A 23,253-nucleotide genomic window follows, 5' to 3' on the forward strand; every position below is an offset into this window, starting at 1 on the left:
TTTGTTACATTCCTTATATATTTGGTATGTTCAGTCTGTACTATTTTCTTTGAATAATTTAAATGCCCTACGTTTTTTTCCTAATTTCTCTTAACACATTTTTATTTAGCCACATTGGCTTCGATTTATCTATTTTACTTTTATAACCATATGGTATATGTTGATATGTATATTTATTTAACACATTTTTAAATGTTATCCATTTAATGGAGAATACTTTGTCACAATTTATGTTATTTAACTATTTCCTTAAAGGGATAGTAAAGACCAAATTAAACCTTCATGATTCATATAGCGCATGTAATTTTAAACAACTTTCTAGTTTTCTTTTATCATCAAATTTGCTTTGTTCTCTTGGTATTCTTAGTTGAAAACGAAACCTAGGTAGGCTCATATGCTAATTTCTAAGTCCTTGAAGGCCGCTTATCATCTGAAGTCATTTCATGTTAATGCAGGGGAACGGAGTTCCTGCACTATTTTTGCAGGTGGAACTAAGTTCCCCTGAACAGAGAACAGAAACGCTTCAGTAAACACTGCTTCTACTGGAGGGAGGAGCTGGAGCACACTCTGGTAAGAAGGATAGTGATATCCTTTAGTAATGGGCAGTAACACTTCCTACAATACACTAAATGCAAGCCTGTTAGTACTCCTGCTGTGTGATCACCCTGCACTGTGTAGAACACCCAGTGCTTTCATTTCTGTGTGGCTTGCTCTGGGGTTATGTAGCTCCCCACAGCAGAAATAGGACTATTGCACCTTACGTGCGTGAGACTCTGTTACAGAGGGGGAGTCTGGAGTTGCTGTCAGACACAGAGGTCTCAGCCTCCCTGGAAAGGAAGGAGGGTGTGAGGAACTGAAGCTAAGCTGGCTATGCAAGTTATGTATGGACTCCTAAGATCTTGACATCATGTGTGTCTAGTTTAGTTATTTTAAAGATGTTGTAAAAAAAAGTTCAGTATTTCACCAAAGACAAAATGTGCTCATCAAGCAGGGAAGAGTCATGTCCTTCTAGTTTCCTGCTTTCTCTCTGATTGGAATTCATTTTAGTTATTCCTGAGATAGCTGGGTGTGTGTATGTTTATGTGTGTGTGTGTTTGTGTATGTATGTGTGTGTGTTTGTGTGTGTGTGTTTGTATGGTGTGTATGTTTATGTGTGTGTGTGTATATGTGTGTGTGTGTATGTGTGTGTATATGTGTGTGTGTGTGTATGTATGTGTGTGTATATGTGTGTGTCTGTGTATATATGTGTGTGTGTATATATATATATATATATATATATATATATATATATATATATATATATATATATATATATATATATATATATATAAAAAATATATAGTCAAGATAGAAAAAATACCAGGGTATATGAGATTACCCTAGAACAGCAAGGGAATAAAAGGCACACATAAAAGACTTTCAAAAATGTATTAATAATAAGTTCCCAAAAACACATTTAAGTATATAGCGATATCTTATCTGTCAATTTCAGTCACCACTACAGACAGCAAAATCTAAAACATTTAAAGTGCACTGAGACCTAATTCTTTCCCTATACTATAGATCACAAAAAGACATCATAAACAGTAAGGGGTTAACCAAGAAACTTATGTTTATAGCGAATTGTACAAAAATCTAATGTTTATAGGACATTTATGATAAGTAGGCAAAATACATGTGATACATATGGCTGCAATCCAAACAGAGGTGAACTATATTTTGTATCAAAAAGCGCTTTTTTTACTCTTTGTATGTACCAGGGAATCTCCTCTTAAGGCAAATAAATGTGCCGCAATTAGTATTGCTGGATAAAGAGTCTCTAGCAAGTGTAGCAATTCAGTTGAAAAACACAGCATATACGGCATATACTTAGCTTAAGTCCTCCGGTTTTTGTTGTTTCCACTTGTCTTCAGCTTGCAAGCACCTGTGATGATTACTTGGCGTGTGACGTCAGCAATAGTGGGAGTGGTATAGCGTCACCAGGGACTGTGAGTGGCTGTAGACAGGAGGATCCAGTTGAATCGAATTTGCATCGTATATTCACCTATCGTATAGGCATAACTTCCATTGCACTCCAATAGCACACTCCTCAAACCACTTACTCCACTGTCGGAGTCACACCAGAAGAATTCGTAGCTCACTTGAAATGTACAGCTGCATGTATAGAGCCAAAATGTCTCTGAAGAAACATGAGATTCAGGGAAAAGGTCTAGACAGGTGCACTAGAAATCCTGGCCCACGGTACATTCAGCAGGTACCTGGGTTCTCATAAACACATAGTGCCAACGCACGTTTCTCCCCCACCTCCAGTATGTGTTACAGGGGATCATCAGGGCATGTGGAGTCCTCAGTGGACATCTTCTTTTATGCAGATACCTAATTGCTTACAGGTGTTTTTTCCCAAGTATCCTTGCAACACCTTAAAGCTGTATCACTTTTAACCCTGTATACAGAAAAACCTCTCAAAACTCAAAATTGTGTTAGAAAGAAATAACTAAATAAATTTTGGTTAAACCTAATTCCTGGTTACCCCCAATACTTTCAAATACACAATAGAAGAGAGATAGAAATTACCCTCTATCCTGGCGCACACTTCAAACAGATGTTTATTATATTAAAAAATGAAAATTTACAAAAAGTGGACAAATTCAAGCTTATCGTTTAAACCTTTTGGGAATCTAGTTCCCAGTCTGTAGATCCATTTGGCCTCTTTTTGCAGGAGGACCCTATCATTATTGCCACCACGTCCATTTGTGATGCCTTTATCTATTATGATAAACTTCAATGAATCTACATTTTTATTATGTACATTACAAAAATGCCTGGCAACATTAGTTTCTCTGGAGTGAAGAATATCGTCCCTGTGCTCCTGTACTCGGTCCTTTACCAATCTTTTCGTTTTTCCAACGTAAAACACCGGACAGGAGCACCGCAGAAGATATATCACCCCTTCCGATTTGCAGTTAAAAAAGAATCTTATGTCAAAAATCTTTCCATCCTGGACAGAGAATTGTTTAGTGCTATCCATGTGGGCACAGTATACACAGTGCCCACATGGAAAGCTACCCTTAATACCTCTGTCCTTTCTCAGCCAATCAGAGGCCGAGGGGCCCCTTGAAAATTGGCTCTTCACCAATTTGTCCTTTAAACTCTGTGCTTTTCTAGCTGTCAGCAATGGGGTATCCCCCATCACACTGTTCACTTTTTCATCAAGGGATAAGATGTGCCAATTTTTCTTGAAAACTGACCTTAGACTTTCCCATTGATTATTAAAATTAGAGATAAATCTAATTTTGCTATTTTCATTTTTAGAATTATTACGATACAGTAAGTCATCCCTAGACATATTTCTGGCTTTCCAGAGAGATTTCTTGAGGCACTTATTGGAATAACCTCTTTTTAGGAATCTCTCTTTCATTAAGGCTGCATGAATGTCAAACTTGGAAAGAGAGGAGCAGTTTCTCCTCAGACGGAGGAATTGGCCATACGGAATCCCTTTTTTAAGGTGGTTTGGATGGCTACTACCTGCATGTAATATATTGTTAGTTGCGTTCTTTTTCCTGTAGTTTTCCGTCACTATTCTTACTCCCTCTTTTTTCAAAGTCACATCTAGAAAGTTGAGTTCTACTGTATTGGTTTCTGACGTCAGGGTGATGTTCTTGTCGTTGTGGTTAAGGGCAGCAACGAATTCATTGAATTCTTCTGCCGTCCCATCCCACAAGACAAGAACATCATCCACATATCTAATCCATAGTAGCACTTTGTCCTCAAAGATCCTTGAATAGTACTCAAAGATCTCTGATTCCCAAAGGCCCAGATGTAGACATGCATATGTGGGGGCACACACTGCCCCCATCGCTGTCCCGCACAGTTGGTGAAAGATCTGTCCGTCAAATGAAAAAATATTGTTTTTCAAGACAAACTCTAACAGGGAATAGACAAATTCAGTGTGTTCAGCATATGTAGGTCCTCTAGTTTCTAAGAACCTCCTTATTGCGGCTAAGCCTATTTTATGTGGTATGGAGGAGTAAAGACCCTCTACATCAAGAGATGCCAGAATGGTCTTTTCATTTACTACTACTCCATCCAACTTTCTCAAAAGGTCGGCTGTATCTTTAACATATGATGTTAATGTTAGCAAAAAGGTTCGTAGATATTTATCAACATACTCCCCAATTTTGTCCGTGGCACTCCCTATTCCCGAGACTATAGGCCTTCCCGGGGGGCACTGCATATTTTTATGTAGCTTTGGCAATACATAAAAAACAGGCATAACTGGGTGCTCAGGATATAGGAATTTGAACTTATTTTGGGTAATTACCCCTTTGCTTCTTGCATCGTTCAAAAGTTTAAAAAGGGAATTTTGGATATGGACCAAAGGGTTGCCACCAATTTTCTCATATTGCTTTTTGTTATTCAGCTGCCGTTTAACTTCATTCACATATAAATGCTCATCAAGTAGAACCAAATTACCGCCCTTATCGGCAGGCTTCATCACCAAACCTTTGGCCATACTTAATTCTTTTAGTGCTATTCTTTCCCTTGGTTTTAGGTTGTCAAAAGTTTGTTGGCTCGATATATCTTCTATATCTCTCTCCATTTGTTTTACAAATAGATTAACCGCTGGAACCAGGGAAAGTGAAGGCATATATGTTGATTTAGGTTTAAAGGCATACTTTCTATCCACCAAAGATTCTCTCTGTGTGTCATCATCAAAAACAGCTTGGTTTTCAGCAAGAAGTAACTCTAAATCATTAAGGGCCACTTGATCAGTTGCATCTAACATGTAGTTGTTATCTGATTTAGATTTCATAATGACAGACAGGACAATCTTTCTTGCAAAAAGATGTAGGTCTTTTATGACCTCAAATTTGTCAATTGGTGTATTGGGGCAAAAGGACATACCTTTTTTAAGGAGTTCGATATGAGCTAGGTTTAGAGGAAAAGAGGAAAGGTTTACTATCTGTAATTCCTCATCCATTGGGGTTCTTAAAAGCCCCTGCGTAATCCCCTCCCTCTGTACCTCCCCCTGCTCTGTGGAGCCTGATCCCCTCTCCCTCTCTTTTCTCTGGTAGGATATCTCTTCTCCTTCCCTTGCCCCCCATAAGGGTCTCTTCCTTTTTCCCCTTCTGTTTTTCCTCCTCCTTCTGTTTGTGTATTTACTGGGGAGTTTTTTGAGGGTCCTGATTCTGAGTCTGACATATCAGTCCCGGAGTCATAAGTCCCTTTCTGAGATTTATATGTGTAAACCCTACCATTTTTATAATCATCCTGATCTCTCCTTAGTTTCCTACATTTTCTTGATTTAATATCAGTTTTCAACTTAGAGATATTCGAGCTTGTTTCTCCATTCAATTTCTCAAATTTAGGGTCACATTCGAAAGAGTTAACCTTGATCATTGCTGTTTCTGCTTCCCCCTTTACTTTCTCTAACCTTTTATTATTTCTTTTGATCATCATTTCCATTAGATCAAGGGAGGTTGAGGAGAGTTTCTCATTCCATTCTTCTATGAAAGAGTCTCCCTCCTCATCCTCCCTTGTATTGGCACCTGGATCAAGTGAGAAACTAATGTTGCCAGGCATTTTTGTAATGTACATAATAAAAATGTAGATTCATTGAAGTTTATCATAATAGATAAAGGCATCACAAATGGACGTGGTGGCAATAATGATAGGGTCCTCCTGCAAAAAGAGGCCAAATGGATCTACAGACTGGGAACTAGATTCCCAAAAGGTTTAAACGATAAGCTTGAATTTGTCCACTTTTTGTAAATTTTCATTTTTTAATATAATAAACATCTGTTTGAAGTGTGCGCCAGGATAGAGGGTAATTTCTATCTCTCTTCTATTGTGTATTTGAAAGTATTGGGGGTAACCAGGAATTAGGTTTAACCAAAATTTATTTAGTTATTTCTTTCTAACACAATTTTGAGTTTTGAGAGGTTTTTCTGTATACAGGGTTAAAAGTGATACAGCTTTAAGGTGTTGCAAGGATACTTGGGAAAAAACACCTGTAAGCAATTAGGTATCTGCATAAAAGAAGATGTCCACTGAGGACTCCACATGCCCTGATGATCCCCTGTAACACATACTGGAGGTGGGGGAGAAACGTGCGTTGGCACTATGTGTTTATGAGAACCCAGGTACCTGCTGAATGTACCATGGGCCAGGATTTCTAGTGCACCTGTCTAGACCTTTTCCCTGAATCTCATGTTTCTTCAGAGACATTTTGGCTCTATACATGCAGCTGTACATTTCAAGTGAGCTACGAATTCTTCTGGTGTGACTCCGACAGTGGAGTAAGTGGTTTGAGGAGTGTGCTATTGGAGTGCAATGGAAGTTATGCCTATACGATAGGTGAATATACGATGCAAATTCGATTCAACTGGATCCTCCTGTCTACAGCCACTCACAGTCCCTGGTGACGCTATACCACTCCCACTATTGCTGACGTCACACGCCAAGTAATCATCACAGGTGCTTGCAAGCTGAAGACAAGTGGAAACAACAAAAACCGGAGGACTTAAGCTAAGTATATGCCGTATATGCTGTGTTTTTCAACTGAATTGCTACACTTGCTAGAGACTCTTTATCCAGCAATACTAATTGCGGCACATTTATTTGCCTTAAGAGGAGATTCCCTGGTACATACAAAGAGTAAAAAAAGCGCTTTTTGATACAAAATATAGTTCACCTCTGTTTGGATTGCAGCCATATGTATCACATGTATTTTGCCTACTTATCATAAATGTCCTATAAACATTAGATTTTTGTACAATTCGCTATAAACATAAGTTTCTTGGTTAACCCCTTACTGTTTATGATGTCTTTTTGTGATCTATAGTATAGGGAAAGAATTAGGTCAAGGTGCACTTTAAATGTTTTAGATTTTGCTGTCTGTAGTGGTGACTGAAATTGACAGATAAGATATCGCTATATACTTAAATGTGTTTTTGGGAACTTATTATTAATACATTTTTGAAAGTCTTTTATGTGTGCCTTTTATTCCCTTGCTGTTCTAGGGTAATCTCATATACCCTGGTATTTTTTCTATCTTGACTATATATTTTATATTTACTATAAGGGTGGCACCATTCAAAGCAAATTAGCAATATTACCTACTCTCTCACGCCCCCTAAATATATATATATATATATATATATAATATATAATATATAATATATATAAGTGTACTGGTGTCTCATATTGTACTGTACTTTCATCTTTGTTACCCATGGACAGCACTGCGGAATCTGTTGGCACTTTATAAATAAAGAATAATAATAAAAATAATAGTGCACATTCATAATGGAAATAAACTGGAAATATTTATTTTTAATGATGCATACTCTGCCAGAGTTATGAAAGTTTGACTTTGACTTTACTGTTCCTTTGTTTACAACTGTTATTACCAATTCAGCATATTTCTCATTACTATTGGAATAATGACTGCATAAAGATCTACTCATTCTTATCATTAAATGAAAAAACACGCTATTTCTCCACTCTATAAGAGGGCACATTCCTTATGAAAAGAAAAAAAAATTGATGTCAGATTCCATAAGAATTATTTGCAATGATAAAGCAACATAGCACTATATATTCCTAAAGAGAAAACAAGAAAAAAATATATTGCAGCTCTTTGTACTGAAAACATGGGTATTGGCATAGGCTAAGTTAGAATTACTGACCTTTATATAATAGCCTCGCCAATATGCATTGTAATCCATCTAAACCTGGTTGCCCCCTGTGTCCTTTATATTGACAAATACATCTTGCTGCTAGTCCAATTTGCTCTTCTATCATCACTTCTCTCCTTGTTTTTGTTTGTTGTTCCTTCGGGAAATCTGCCATGCAGTACTGTCAGGAGATAGCAGAAATATCCATTTGTTGCAAAATAAAAGAAAATATCCATCTGTTATTTTTATGACAGTATAAATTTCTGTTTGAGTTTCGTTCTCAACCATTCGCTATACAAAATATAGGGTGGAGATTTCTTAAGGTTGTATTAGGATAACATCAAATAGGAAATGTTGCCCCTTGTTAAAAATATCTATATTTTGTTTTAGATTCATCTTTATTTTCTTGGAACATTAAAGGCACATTGTACTCAATGGCATCTACTTATCAAGCCGTCAACCGCAAATATGCTGGAATTCCGCAGCATAATTGTGGCAAGCTTGATTCTCCTTAGTTATCAAAGCCTACAGACCGGCAAAAGTAGAATTTTGTGACGTAACATACGATCCGCCGGTCTCAGTCCAACACAGATCGATGCTTACGTCACTACAGATGTTCTGAATGCAAATTCAGCACTATCTGACTACTTTTGCTAGTATAGAAATAACTAGCAGATACGCTCGCCGCTATTCTGGCCCAGCGTACCTGGTTTTCAATCCGCCACTCTGGAGGTGGCGGATGCCATAGGAATCAAAGGGAGTTTGAAAGCAGCGAAAGCTGCCCGATATCCCATTGATTCCTATGGAAGAATAAAAGTTACATTTACACCTAACACCCTAACATGTACCCCGAGTCTAAACACCCCTTATCTGCCGCCCCCTACACCGCTGCCACCTACATTATACTTATTAACCCCTAATCTGCCGCCCCAATATGCCGCCACCTACATTATACTTATTAACCCCTAATCTGCCGCCACTTACATTATACTTATTAACCCCTAATCTGCCGCCCCAACACTGCCGCCACCTATATTATACTTATTAACCCCTAATCTGCTGCCCCGCCACCGCCGCCACCTACATAAAAGTATTAACGCCTATCCCGCAGCTTCCGGAGCCCACCGCAACTAAATAAATGTATTAACCTCTAAACCGCCAGCCCACCACATCACCATAAACTAAATTAACCTATTAATCCCTAAACCTAACAACCAGCTAACTGTTCATTAAATATTAACTCATCCCTATCTCATAATAAATTAAAACTTACCTTTAGATTTAAATAAAACTATATTAAACTAATAATTAACCTATTCTAACTATTATAATAAAATTACATTAAACTATATTAAACTACTAATTAACCTATTCTAACTATTATATTAAAATTACATTAAACTATATTAAATCAATAATTAATCTAACCTAACTTTTATACTAAAATTACATAAAATTACAAATTAAAATAACTATATTATATATTTAAACACCTAACCCTACTCAAATAATTTAAATCTACACTAAAAAATTACAGTTACAAAAAACTAACGGCTAGATTACGAGTTTTTGTCGGTAAGGCTTGCGTGGCTAACGAGCAGTTTCAGCTCACCGCTCACCTACAGACAACGCTGTTATTACGGGTTTTTACAAACCCGGCATTAGCTGCAGAAAAGTGAGCGAAGAGCAAAATTTAGCTCTACATCTCACCTCGATACTAGCGTTGCTTACGGTAGCGGTAAGCTGGCAAAACGTGCTCGTGCACGATTTCCCCATAGGAATCAATGGGGCAGATTCGGCTGAAAAAAAACCTAACACCTGCAAATAAGCAGCGTTCAGCTCCTAACCCAGCCCCATTGTTTCCTATAGGAAAATAAAAAATATGTCTACACCTAACACCCTAACATGAACCCCGAGTCTAAACACCCCTAATCTTACACTTATTAACCCCTAATCTGCCGCCCCCGACATCGTCGCCACCTGCATTATACTATTAACCCCTAATCTGCTGCTCCGGACATCGCTGCCACCTACATTATACCTATGAACCCCTAATCTGCTGCCCCTAACATCGCCAACACCTATATTTATTAACTCCTCATCTGCCGCCCCCAACGTCGCCACCACCTACCTACAATTATTAACTAGTAATCGCCGCCACTTTAAAAAATGTATTAACCCCTAAACCTAAGTCTAACCCTAAGTCTAACCCCCCCAACTTAAATATAATTTAAATTAAACGAAATTAATTTAACATAATTAAATAAGTTATTCCTATTTAAAACTAAATACTTACCGATAAAATAAACCCTAAGCTAGCTACACTATAACTAATAGTTACATTGTAGCTAGCTTATGATATATTTTTATTTTACAGGCAACTTTGTATTTATTTTAACTAGGTACAATAGTTATTAAATAGTTATTAACTATTTAATAACTACCTAGCTAAAATAAGTACAAAATTACCTGTAAAATAAATCCTAACCTAAGTTACAATTACACCTAACACTACACTATCATTAAACTAATTACCTAAACTACCTACAATTAATTACAATTAAATTAAATAAACTAAATTACAAAAAACCCCACTAAATTACAGTAAATAAAAAAAGAATTACAAGAATTTTAAACTAATTACACCTAATCTAAAATTATAAAGCCCCCCAAAATAATAAAAATCCCTACCCTATACTAAATTACAAATAGCCCTTAAAAGGGCCTTTTGCGGGGCATTGCCTCAAAGTAATCAGCTCTTTTACCTGTAAAAAAAATACAATACCCCCCCAACATTACAACCCACCACCCACACAACCCTACTCTAAAAACCACCCAATCCCCCCTTAAAAAAACCTAACTCTAACCCCCTGAAGATCACCCTACCTTGAGTCATCTTCACCCAGCCGGGCACAAGTGGTCCTCCATACGGCAGAAGTCTTCATCCGATCGGGGCAGAAGAGGTCCTCCAGACTGCAGAAGGCTTCATCCATGCGGCATCTTCTATCTTCATCCTTCCGGAGCGGAGCGGGTCCATCTTCAATCTAGCCGACGTGGAGCATCCTCTTCAAATGAAGTCCTAACGAAGAATGAAGGTTCCTTTAAATGACGTCATCCAAGATGGCATCCCTTGAATTCTGATTGGCTGAAAGAATCCTATCAGCCAATCGGAATTAAGGTAGGAAAAATCCTATTGGCTGATGCAATCAGCCAATGGGATTGACCTTGCATTCTATTGGCTGATTGGAACAGCCAATAGAATGCGAGGTCAATCCTATTGGCTGATTGGATCAGCCAATCGGATTGCACTTCAATCCAATTGGCTGATAACATCAGCTAATAGGATTTTTCTTTCCTTAATTCCGATTGACTGATAGGATTCTATCAGCCAATGGGAATCCAAGGGACGCCATCTTGGATAACGTCATTTAAAGGAACCTTCATTCTTCGTTAGGACTTCGTTTGAAGAGGATGCTCTGTGTCGGCTGGATTGAAGGATGAAGATAGAAGATACTGCCTGAATGAAGCTTTCTGCCATCTGGAGGACCTATTCTGCCCAGCTGGGTGAAGACGGCTCAAGGTAGGGTGATCTTCAGAGGGTTAGTGTTAGGATTTTTTAAGGGGGTATGGATGGGTTTTAGATTAGGGGTGTGTGGGTGCTGTGTTGTAATGTTGGGGGGGTTATTGTATTTTTTTTTACAGGTAAAAGAGCTGATTACTTTGGGGCAATGCCCCGCAAAAGGTCCTTTTAAGGGCTATTTGTAATTTAGTATAGGGTAGGGAAATTTTATTTTGGGGGGCTTTTTATTTTATTAGGGGGATTAGATTAGGTGTAATTAGTTTAAAATTCTTGTAATTCTTTTTTTATTTTCTGTAATTTAGTGTTTTTTTTTAGTAATTTAGTTTATTTAATTTAATTGTAATTAATTGTAGATAGTTTAGGTAATTAGTTTAATGATAGTGTAGTGTTAGGTGTAATTGTAACTTAGGTTAGGACTTATTTTACAGGTAATTTTGTACTTATTTTAGCTAGGTAGTTATTAAATAGTTAATAACTATTTAATAACTATTGTACCTAGTTAAAATAAATACAAAGTTGCCTGTAAAATTAAAATAAATCATAAGCTAGCTACAATGTAACTATTAGTTATATTGTAGCTAGCTTAGGGTTTATTTTATCGGTAAGTATTTAGTTTTAAATAGGAATAATTTATTTAATTATGTTAAATTAATTTTGTTAAATTTAAATTATATTTAAGTTAGGAGGGTTAGACTTAGGGTTAGACTTAGGTTTAGAGGTTAATACATTTATTAAAGTGGCGACGATGTCCGGTCGGCAGATTAGGGGTTAATAATTGTAGGTAGGTGGCGGCGATGTTGGGGGCGCAGATGAGGGGTTAATAAATATAATATAGGTGTCGGCGATGTTAGGGGCAGCAGATTAGGGGTTCATAGGTATAATGTAGGTGGCGGCGATGTCCAGTCGGCAGATTAGTAGTTAAAAATATTTATTTTAGTGTTTGCAATGTGGGGGGGGGGCTTCGGTTTAGGGGTTAATAGGTAGTTTATGGGTGTTAGTGTACTTGTTAGCACTTTAGTTAAGAGCTTTATGTTCCGGCATTAGCCCATAAAACTCTTAACTACTGACTTTTAAATGCGGTAGGAGTCTGGACAGGAGAGGTTCTACCGCTCACTTCTTCCAAGACTTGTAATACCAGCATTAGGCAAATCCCATTAAGAGATAGGACACACAATTGATGTAAGGGGATTTGCGGTAGCCTCGAGTCGCGGAGGAAAAGTGACCGGTACACCTGTACCTGTCAGACTCGTAATACTAGCGGGCGTTAAAAAGCAGCGCTGGGACCTCTCATCGCTGCTTTTTAAGGCTAATGCCAAACTCGTAATCTAGGTGTTAGTTAATTAAAGTTATTTTATTTAGATTATTTTACATTATATTTAAGTTAGGGGGTGTTAGGGTTAGGGTTAGACTTAGGTTTAGGGGTTAATACATTTAATATAGTTGCGGCGACGTTGGGGGCGGCAGATTAGGGGTTAATAAATGTAGGTAGGTGTCGGCGATGTTAGGGATGGAAAATAAGGTTTTAAAAAAAATTAACTAATGTTTGTGAGGCGGGAATGCGACGGTTTAGGGGTTAATATATTTATTAAAGTGGCATTGATGTCTTGTCGGCAGATTAGGGGGTAAAAATGTTATTTAAGTGTTTTTGCGATGTGGGGGGGCTCGGTTTAGGGGTTAATAGGTAGTTTATGGGTGTACTTTTTAGCACTTTAGTAAAGAGTTTTATGTTAGCGTTGGGCGTTAGCCCATAAAACTCAACTACTGACTTTTAATTGCGGTACGAGTCTTGACAGGAGAGGGTCTACCTATTACTTTTTCCAAGACTCATAATACCGGTGTTATGCAAGTCCCATTGAAAATATGGGATACGCAATTTACGTAAGTGGATTTACTGTATGTTCGAGTCGCGGAAAAAAAGTGAGTGGTACACCTGTACCTGCAAAACTCGTAATCTAGCCGTAACTAAGTTACAAAAAATAACAAACACTAAGTTACACAAAAAAATAAACACTATGTTACAAAAAATAAAAAAGAAATTATCAAAGATTTAAACGAATTACACCTAATCTAAGGGCCCTAGAATGTGAGCTCAATCCTATTGGCTGATTGCAACATCCAATAGGATGAAAGCTCAATCCTATTGGCTGATTGCAACAGCCAATAGGATTTTTTCAACCTTAATTCCGATTGGCTGATAGAATTCTGTCAGTCAATCGGAATCTAAGGGACGCCATCTTGGATGACGTCACTTAAAGGAACCGTCATTCAATAAGAAGGCTCCGGATGAAGAGGATGCTCTGTGTCGGATGTTTTGAAGATGGAGCCGCTCTGCGTCAGATGGATGAAGATAGAAGATGCCGTCTGGATGAAGACTTTTGCGCGTCTGGAGGACCACTTCACCCGGCTTGGATGAAGACTTCTCCCGGCTTCATTGAGGACTTCGGCCCGGTTGGATGAAGACTTCTGCCGCTTCCTTGAGGATGGATGTCCGGTCTACAGAACAGTAAGTCGATCTTCAGGGAGTTAGTGTTTTTTTAAGGGGTGTATTGGGTGGGTTTTATTTTTAGGTTAGGTCTTTGGGCCGCAAAAGAGCTAACTGCCCTTTTAAGGGCAATGCCCATCCAAATGCCCTTTCCAGGACAATGGGGAGCTTAGGTTTTTTAGTAAGGGTTTTATTTGGGGGGTTTGGTTGTGTGGGTGGTGGGTTTTACTGTTGGGGGGGTTGTTTGTATTTTTTTACAGGTAAAAGAGCTGATTACTTTGGGGCAATGCCCCGCAAAAGGCCCTTTTAAGGGCTATTGGTAGTTTAGTTTAGGCTAGCTTTTTTTTATTTTGTGGGGACTTTTTTTATTTTGATAGGGCTATTAGATTAGGTGTAATCAGTTAAAATATCTTGCAATTTGTTTTTTATTTTCTGTAATTTAGTTTTTTTTTATTTTGTACTTCAGCTAATTGTATTTAATTTATTTAATTGTATTTAATTTAGGTCATTTACAGCTAGATTTAGAGTTCTGTGGCCAAAGGGGTGCGTGGTTTTCTCCCGCACCTTTTAAATACCGCTGGTATTTAGAGTTCACAGAGGAGCTGCGTTAGGCTCCAAAAAAGGAAGCGTAGAGCATATTTTTACGCCACTGCAACTCTCGATACCAGCAGTGCTTACGGACGCGGCCAGCTTCAAAAACGTGCTCGTGCACGATTCCCCCATAGAAAACAATGGGGCCATTTGAGCTGAAAAAAACCTAACACCTGCAAAAAAAGCAGCGTTCAGCTCCTAACGCAGCCCCATTGTTTTCTATGGGGAAACACTTCCTACGTCTGCACCTAACACCCTAACATGTACCCCTAACCTTACACTTATTAACCCCTAATCTGCCGCCCCCGCTATCGCTGACACCTGCATATTTTTTTAACCCCTAATCTGCCGCTCCGTACACCACCGCTACCTACATACCTATGTACCACTAATCTGCTGCACCTAACACCACCGACCCCTATATTATATTTATTAACCCCTAATCTGCCCCCCACAACATCGCCTCCACCTACCTACAATAATTAACCCCTAATCTGCCGACTGAACCGCACCGCTACTATAATAAATGTATTAACCCCTAATCTGCCTCACTCCCGCCTCAATAACCCTATAATAAATAGTATTAACCCCTAATCTGCCCTCCCTAACATCGCCGACACCTAACTTCAAACATTAACCCCTAATCTGCCGACTGGAGCTCACCGCTATTCTAATAAATTTTTTAACCCCTAAAGCTAAGTCTAACCCTAACACCCCCCTAAGTTAAATATAATTTTATTCTAACTAACTCTTATTAAATAAATTATTCCTATTTAAAGCTAAATACTTACCTGTAAAATAAACCCTAATATAGCTACAATATAAATTATAATTATATTGTAGCTATTTTAGGATTAATATTTATTTTACAGGCAACTTTGTATTTATTTTAACCAGGTACAATAGCTATTAAATAGTTAATAACTATTTAATAGTTACCTAGTTAAAATAATTACAAAATTACCTGTAAAATAAATCCTAACCTAAGTTACAATTAAACCTAACACTACACTATCAATAAATAAATTAGATAAAATACCTACAAAAAATACATTTAAATAAATGAACTACAAGTACAAAAAATAAAAAAGAACTAAGTTACAAAAAATAAAAAAATATTTACAAACATTAGAAAAATATTACAACACTTTTAAACTAATTACACCTACTCTAAGCCTCCTAATAAAATAACAAAGACCCCCAAAATAAAAAAATGCCCTACTCTATTCTAAAAAAAAGTTCAAAGCTCTTTTACCTTACCAGCCCTGAAAAGGGCCCTTTGATGGGCATGCCCCAAATAATTCAGCTCTTTTGCCTGTAAAAAAAAAACATACAATACCCCCCTAACATTACAACCCACCACCCACATACCCCTAATCTAACCCAAACCCTCCTTAAAAAAACCTAACACTAAGCCCCTGAAGATCTTCCTACCTTATCTTCACCATGCCAGGTTCCCCGATCCATCCACCGAAGTCTTGATCCAAGCCTCCGAAATCTTGATCCAAGCCCAAGCGGGGGCTGAAGAGTGACGTCCATCCTCCGGCTGAAGTCTTGATCCAAGCGGGCAGAAGAGGACATCCGGACCGGCAAACATCTTCATCCAAGCCGCATCTTCTATGTTCTTCAATCCAATGACGACCGGCTGATCTTCAAGACCTCCAGCGCGGATCCATCCATCTTCACCGACGACTTCCCGACGAATGACGGTTCCTTTAAGGGACATCATCCAAGATAGCGTCCCTCGAGTTCCGATTGGCTGATAGGATTCTATCAGCCAATCGGAATTAAGGTAGGAAAATTCTGATTGGCTGATGGAATCAGCCAATCAGATTCAAGTTCAATCCGATTGGCTGATCCAATCAGCCAATCAGATTGAGATCGCATTCTATTGGCTGATCGGAACAGCCAATAGAATGCGAGCTCAATCTGATTGGCTGATTCCATCAGCCAATCAGAATTTTCCTACCTTAATTCCGATTGGCTGATAGAATGACGTAATTTAAAAGGAACCGTCATTCGGCCAGTAGGCGTCGGTAGAAGAGGTTGGATCCATGTCGGCTGGAAGATGATGGCTCCGGAAGAAATAAGATTGAAAATGCAGTTGATAGAAGACTTCAGCCGGATCATGGATCTCTTCAGCTCTCATTTGGATGAAGACTTCAGCCGGATCATGGACATCTTCAGCCCCCCGCTTGGGCTTGGATCAAGACATCGGAGCCAGGACGGATCGGTGTGATACCCGGCTAGGTGAAGATAAGATAGGAAGATCTTCAGGGGCTTAGTGTTATGTTTATTTAAGGGGTGTTTGGGTTAGATTAGGGGTATGTGGGTGGTGGGTTGTAATGTTGGGGGGGTATTGTATGTGTTTTTTTTTACAGGCAAAAGAGCTGAATTCTTTGGGGCATGCCCCGCAAAGGGCCCTTTTAAGGGCTGGTAAGGTAAAAGAGCTTTGAACTTTTTTAATTTAGAATAGGGTAGGGCATTTTTTTATTTTGGGGGTCTTTGTTATTGTATTAGGGGGCTTAGAGTAGGTGTAATTAGTTTAAAATTGTTGTAATATTTTTCTAATGTTTGTAAATATTTTTTTATTTATTGTAACTTAGCTTTTTTATTTTTTGTACTTTAGTTTATTTCATTGCATTTATTTGTAGGTATTTAATTTAATTTATTTATTGATAGTGTAGTGTTAGGTTTAATTGTATTTATTTGTAGGTATTTAATTTAATTTGTTTATTGATAGTGTAGTGTTAGGTTTAATTGTAGATAATTATAGGTATTGTATTTAATTAATTTATTGATAGTGTAGTGTTAGGTTTAATTGTAACATAGGTTAGGATTTATTTTACAGGTAATTTTGTAATTATTTTAACTAAGTAACTATTTAATAGTTATTAACTATTTAATAGCTATTGTACCTGGTTAAAATAATTACAAAGTTGCCTGTAAAATAAATATTAATCCTAAAATAGCTACAATATAATTATAATTTATATTGTAGCTATATTAGGGTTTATTTTACAGGTAAGTATTTAGCTTTAAATAGGAATAATTTATTTAATAAGAGTTAATTTATTTCGTTAGATTTAAATTATATTTAACTTAGGGGGGTGTTAGGGTTAGACTTAGCTTTAGGGGTTAATACATTTATTATAGTAGCGGTGAGATCCGGTCGGCAGATTAGGGGTTAATAATTGTAGGTAGGTGGAGGTGACATTGGGGGCGGCAGATTAGGGGTTAATAAATATAATATAGGGGTCAGCGGTGTTAGGGGCAGCAGATTAGGGGTACATAGGGATAATGTAGCTGGCGGCGGTGTACGGAGCGGCAGATTAGGGGTTAAAAAAATATGCAGGTGTCAGCAATAGCGGGGGCGGCAGATTAGGGGTTAATAAATATAATATAGGGGTCAGCAATGTTAGGGACAGCAGATTAGGGGTTCATAGGGATAACGTAGGTGGCAGCGGTGTGCGGTCGGCAGATTAGGGGTTAAAAAATTTTAATAGAGTGGCGGCGATGTGGGGGGACCTCGGTTTAGGGGTACATAGGTAGTTTATGGGTGTTAGTGTACTTTAGAGCACAGTCGTTAAGAGCATTATAAACCGGCGTTAGCCCAGAAAGCTCTTAACTACTGACTTTTTTCTGCGGCTGGAGTTTTGTTCTTTAGATTTCTAACGCTCACTTCAGCCAAGACTCTAAATACCGGCGTTAGAAAGATCCCATTGAGAAGATAGGATACGCAAATGGCATAGGGGGATCTGCGGTATGGAAAAGTCGCGGCTGCAAAGTGAGCGTTAGACCCTTTAATGACTGACTCCAAATACCAGAGGGTGGTAAAAACCACCGTTAGGAGCCTCTAACGCTGGTTTTGACGGCTACCGCCCAACACTAAATCTAGCAGTTAGTTAATTATACTGTAGTGTTAGGTGTTAGTGTAACTTAGGTTAGGTTTTATTTTACATGTAAATTTGTATTTATTTTAGCTAGGTAGTTAGTAAATAGTTAATAACTATTTAGTAACTACGTGAAAGAACAACAAGAGGGTTTTCTCCTTTCCGTGTACGACCGGTACTCCCAACTCCTCACAAATACACCATCTTAGCAGACTTTAAAGCAATTAATTATTATAAATTTCTTATGAAGAAGGTTCCGTACGTTTTAAACATACTTGGTAACTCACAGTTTCCTCTGTCCCATTCTGTCCGTGGCACTCGGTCCTGGGGGAGCGCAAACACTCCGCTGACTGCGGCTCACTCGGCAATGCTGCCCGCTCCCCTCCTCAAGCCGCCTGTTGGTTCCGGGTACAGAGAAGTGACGCGTGACTTGGCTCAGCGTCTGACGTCACGCCCTCGTCCTGTCTTCACTGCTAAGGTGGATCGGAAGGGTTTCTGACTGATATCGGTCGGCCGGTATCCTTCGTTGGCTCAGGAACATGAATACAAGGTAAATGAAGGATTACTCGGCACTCTGTGCAGTAGTTAAAATACTTTTCCTTTATTCGTGATAAACCAGATAAAAACATGTATTGGCATCTGCATCCAAATACTGTGTACAGCACACTTTAGATAAGCAATAGGTTGGTGGTCACTAATGCTGACGCGTTTCGGCTCCCCACACCATAGTCATAGCATACCTTAGTGACCATCAACCTCAGTTTAAAAAGGGTTACATCAAACCCTATTGGTTAAACCCAAACACACCTCCTGTGCTGCTTAGCTACCATATTGTCTCTTATAGAGGAGCAATCTCATATGTACATTAGAGTTAAACTGACTAAACTTAAGCTGACAGGTTATCTTATGTGACATAATAAATATCTGTGTTGCTCACACTATTTCAACCGTAATCATATTGGTTCTAATTCATAGATTGAGCTCAACTAAGCTTAACTAAACTTGATTAAATCTGTTTTTATTCTTGTTGTTATTGTTTTTAGACTCCATTAGCTGTTATTTACATACATATAGTTAATATCCCTAAGTTACAACACAATAATTTGTTTATTAGTTTAGTGTTGTCAATTAGAGTTCCCTTGTGATAAGTGATGAGGAGGAACACTGTAGTTTCATACTACGGGTGACTGAATTTTTACTCACCCATAATTATTTTTGTTTTGATGGCTGTTTCTATCTCCAGAGGTGTGGGACCACGATGGGGGCCAAGTTTGCCCCCTCCTATGCCAACCTCTATATGGGGTGGTGGGAGCGGTCCCACATCTATGGAGATAGAAACATGCATAAGCCCAATATTATTTTTTACAAAAGATTCATAGATGATCTTTTGGTGATCTGGAGGGGCGACATAGACCAGGTGAAACACTTTGTTGAGTATCTCAACAACAATAAGATGAACTTGGGTTTCACCTTTGAAACTGACCCTAAGAAAATTACCAATTTGGATGTAACTTTGGTAGGAGAAAATGGAGGTGAAAAGGGCAATATCACTACAAGCATTTTTTATAAACCAACAGCTAAAAACACTATCCTACACGCAAAGAGTAGTCATCCTCACAGAGTGCCGAGTAATCCTTCATTTACCTTGTATTCATATTTAGTAACTAGTCTATCTAGTTAAAATAAATACAAACTTGCCTGTGAAATAAAAATAAAACCTAAGTTAGATACAATGTAACTATTAGTTATATTGTAGCTAGCTTAGGGTTTATTTTATAGGTAAATATTTAGTTTTAAATAGGAATTATTTAGTTATTAATAGTAGGTTTTATTTAGGTTTATTGTAAATATATTTAAGTTAGGGGTGTTAGGGTTAGACTTAGGTTTAGGAGTAACTACATTTAATATAGTTGCGGCGACATTGGGGATGGCAGATTAGGGGTTATTAAGTACAATGTTGGTTGCGGCGGTGTAGGGGGCAGCAGATTAGGGGTTAATAAGTATAATGTAGGTGGCAGTGGTGTAGGGGGCGGCAAATTAGGGGTTAATAACATAATGTAGGTGGCGGTGGGCTCTGGGAGCAGCAGGATAGGGGTTAATAAGTTTATTAGAGTGGCAGTGGGCTCCGGGAGCGGCGTGTTTAATAACCATATGGGATCAAACCGACTACCTATACTGCCTTTATAACGAAAAATAGTTGACCTTCTCTACTGCTTTTAACAGACTGTGCTTTTTGGCTTGGAACTTTGACAAGACGCAAAATACCGGAGCCATCATTGTTTATCTCACTAGAATTAATTTCAGGCTCATTGCTCCTATACATGTTTTAGCTCTTATACATGTTTTAGCTATTGAAATACCACCGGTGGTTAGTGTATGTCGTTTTAGTTATTTATATTAGACCGTTTTATTAAATAATACATTTTCGTATGTATCCATTTTATTTGTAATAGTGATTGTTTATATTATATTTATATAGTACAGTTTAGAACATTACCTTGATCTATACCTTATTAATTGACTAAGCATATTGCTTTAGGATTTAGGATTTTACTCTTTCTTAATAAATTTATTTGTGAAATTGAAGTACTTTTAATAGTGATTATTTATATTATATCCACCTATTAATTTTTTTAAAACATAGTATTGATGAACTTAGTATAATCATTTTAGCTCCCCTTATTATACCTTGCTTTTTAGCGCCACATCTTATTTTGTATAATAAATTTATTTAGTTGCGGCGGGGTCTGTGAGCAGCGGGATAGGGGTAAAACAGTGTAGTATAATGTGGGTGTTTGGTGACGGTATACCAATAAAGCTGGGAAAAAGCCGAAGAGCAGCAAGATCGATGACTGTCAGTTAACAACAGTCTGCTGCTCATCGCCCCGTACTTGGTGTGCAGCTTTTTTGTTAACTTTGGAGAATGTATTCAGGTCCGCGGTAGCGATGTTAGGCGATCTTAGGCGAGTGTATTGGTGCCGTTGAATGCAAGTAAGTTGATGGCTTGATAAGTAGATGCCAATGACTGCATTTGCTATATCAATAAGAGGGTATAAAATTGTGCCACTAAAAGAAACATTATCCAAGTTCCTACACATGTCTTCATTCCAGAAATGTAAAAACTAGGAAAGGATCCATATGCCATAAAGTAGAAAAGATTAAAACAATATAAATGAGACATGTTTCAGTCATAATCATTGATGCCCCTCCATGTATGCAAGTGCATTTTATATCACTTCAATAAAGAGGTTTAGTAGATATCATATTCTATTTAGTAGATATCATATTCTAAAATTCAAAGCTCTAGTTAGCATGTATATATATATATACAGTATATACAGTAAATATATACCCAATTAACAAAGTATTTTTGAAATGCAGCTACAATGCAATGCCCCTTGCAAGAAAATGAACAAATAAATACAAATGTTACAGGAATTTTTACATACTGAAATTTTATGAGAAACCAAAATAAAAAGTTTTCAAAGTAAGCTAGCATGACAGATGGCAGATGATACAGTAACTTACATAAGGAGAATAGCAGCCATGAAGTACCACAGAAGAAATGGCCCCCATTCCAATACATTTTATTAACTGGTTGAAAACATTGCACAGGTGATTGGGTGATTTTTTCTCCTATGTTCACTAACGGCTAGATTTGGAGTTTTGTCGGTAACGACCCGAAAAACTAACGCCCGCGTTTTACTGGCCGCACCATAAAAATAACTCTGGTATCGAGAGTCCACATAAAGGCTGCGTTAGGCTCCAAAAAAAGGAGCGTAGAGCATTTTTAACGCAGCTTCAACTCTCGATACCAGAGTTGCTTACGGACGCGGCCAGCCTCAAAAACGTGCTCGTGCACGATTCTCCCATAGGAAACAATGGGGCTGTTTGAGCTGAAAAAAAACCTAACACCTGCAAAAAAGCCGCGTTCAGCTCCTAACGCAGCCCCATTGTTTGCTATGCGGTAACCCTTCCAACGTCTGCACTTAACACTCTAACATGTACCCCGAGTCTAAACACCCCTAACCTTACACTTATTTACTCCCTATTCTGCCGCCCCCGCTATCGCTGACCCCTGCATATTATTATTAACCCCTAATCTGCCGCTCCGTAAACCGCCGCTACTTACATTATCCCTATGTACCCCTAATCTGCTGCCCTAACATCGCCGACCCCTATATTATATTTATTAACCCCTAATCTGCCCCCCACAACGTCGCCTCCACCTGCCTACACTTATTAACCCCTAATCTGCCGACCAGACCGCACCGCTATTATAATAAAGTTATTAACCCCTAATCCGCCTCACTAACCCTATCATAAATAGTATTAACCCCTAATCTGCCCTCCCTAACATCGCCGACACCTAACTTCAATTATTAACCCCTAATCTGCCGACCGAATCTCGCCGCTATTCTAATAAATGTATTAACCCCTAAAGCTAAGTCTAACCCTAATACTAACACCCCCCTAAGTTAAATATAATTTAAATCTAACGAAATTAATTAACTCTTATTAAATAAATTATTCCTATTTAAAGCTAAATACTTACCTGTAAAATAAATCCTAATATAGCTACAATATAAATTATAATTATATTATAGCTATTTTAGGATTTATATTTATTTTTCAGGTAACTTTGTATTTATTTTAACCAGGTACAATAGCTATTAAATAGTTAAGAACTATTTAATAGCTAAAATAGTTAAAATAATTACAAATTTACCTGTAAAAGAAATCCTAACCTAAGTTACAAATAAACCTAACACTACACTATCAATAAATTAATTAAATAAACTACCTACAATTACTTACAATTAACCTAACACTACACTATCAATAAATTAATTAAATACAATTGCTACAAATAAATACAATTAAATAAACTAGCTAAAGTACAAAAAATAAAAAAGAACTAAGTTACAAAAAATAAAAAAATATTTACAAACATAATAAAAATATTACAACAATTTTAAACTAATTACACCTACTCTAAGCCCCCTAATAAAATAACAAAGCCCCCCA

Source organism: Bombina bombina, chromosome 6 (genome assembly GCF_027579735.1).
Source record: "Bombina bombina isolate aBomBom1 chromosome 6, aBomBom1.pri, whole genome shotgun sequence".
In the NCBI taxonomy this organism is placed as follows: Eukaryota; Metazoa; Chordata; class Amphibia; order Anura; family Bombinatoridae; genus Bombina; species Bombina bombina.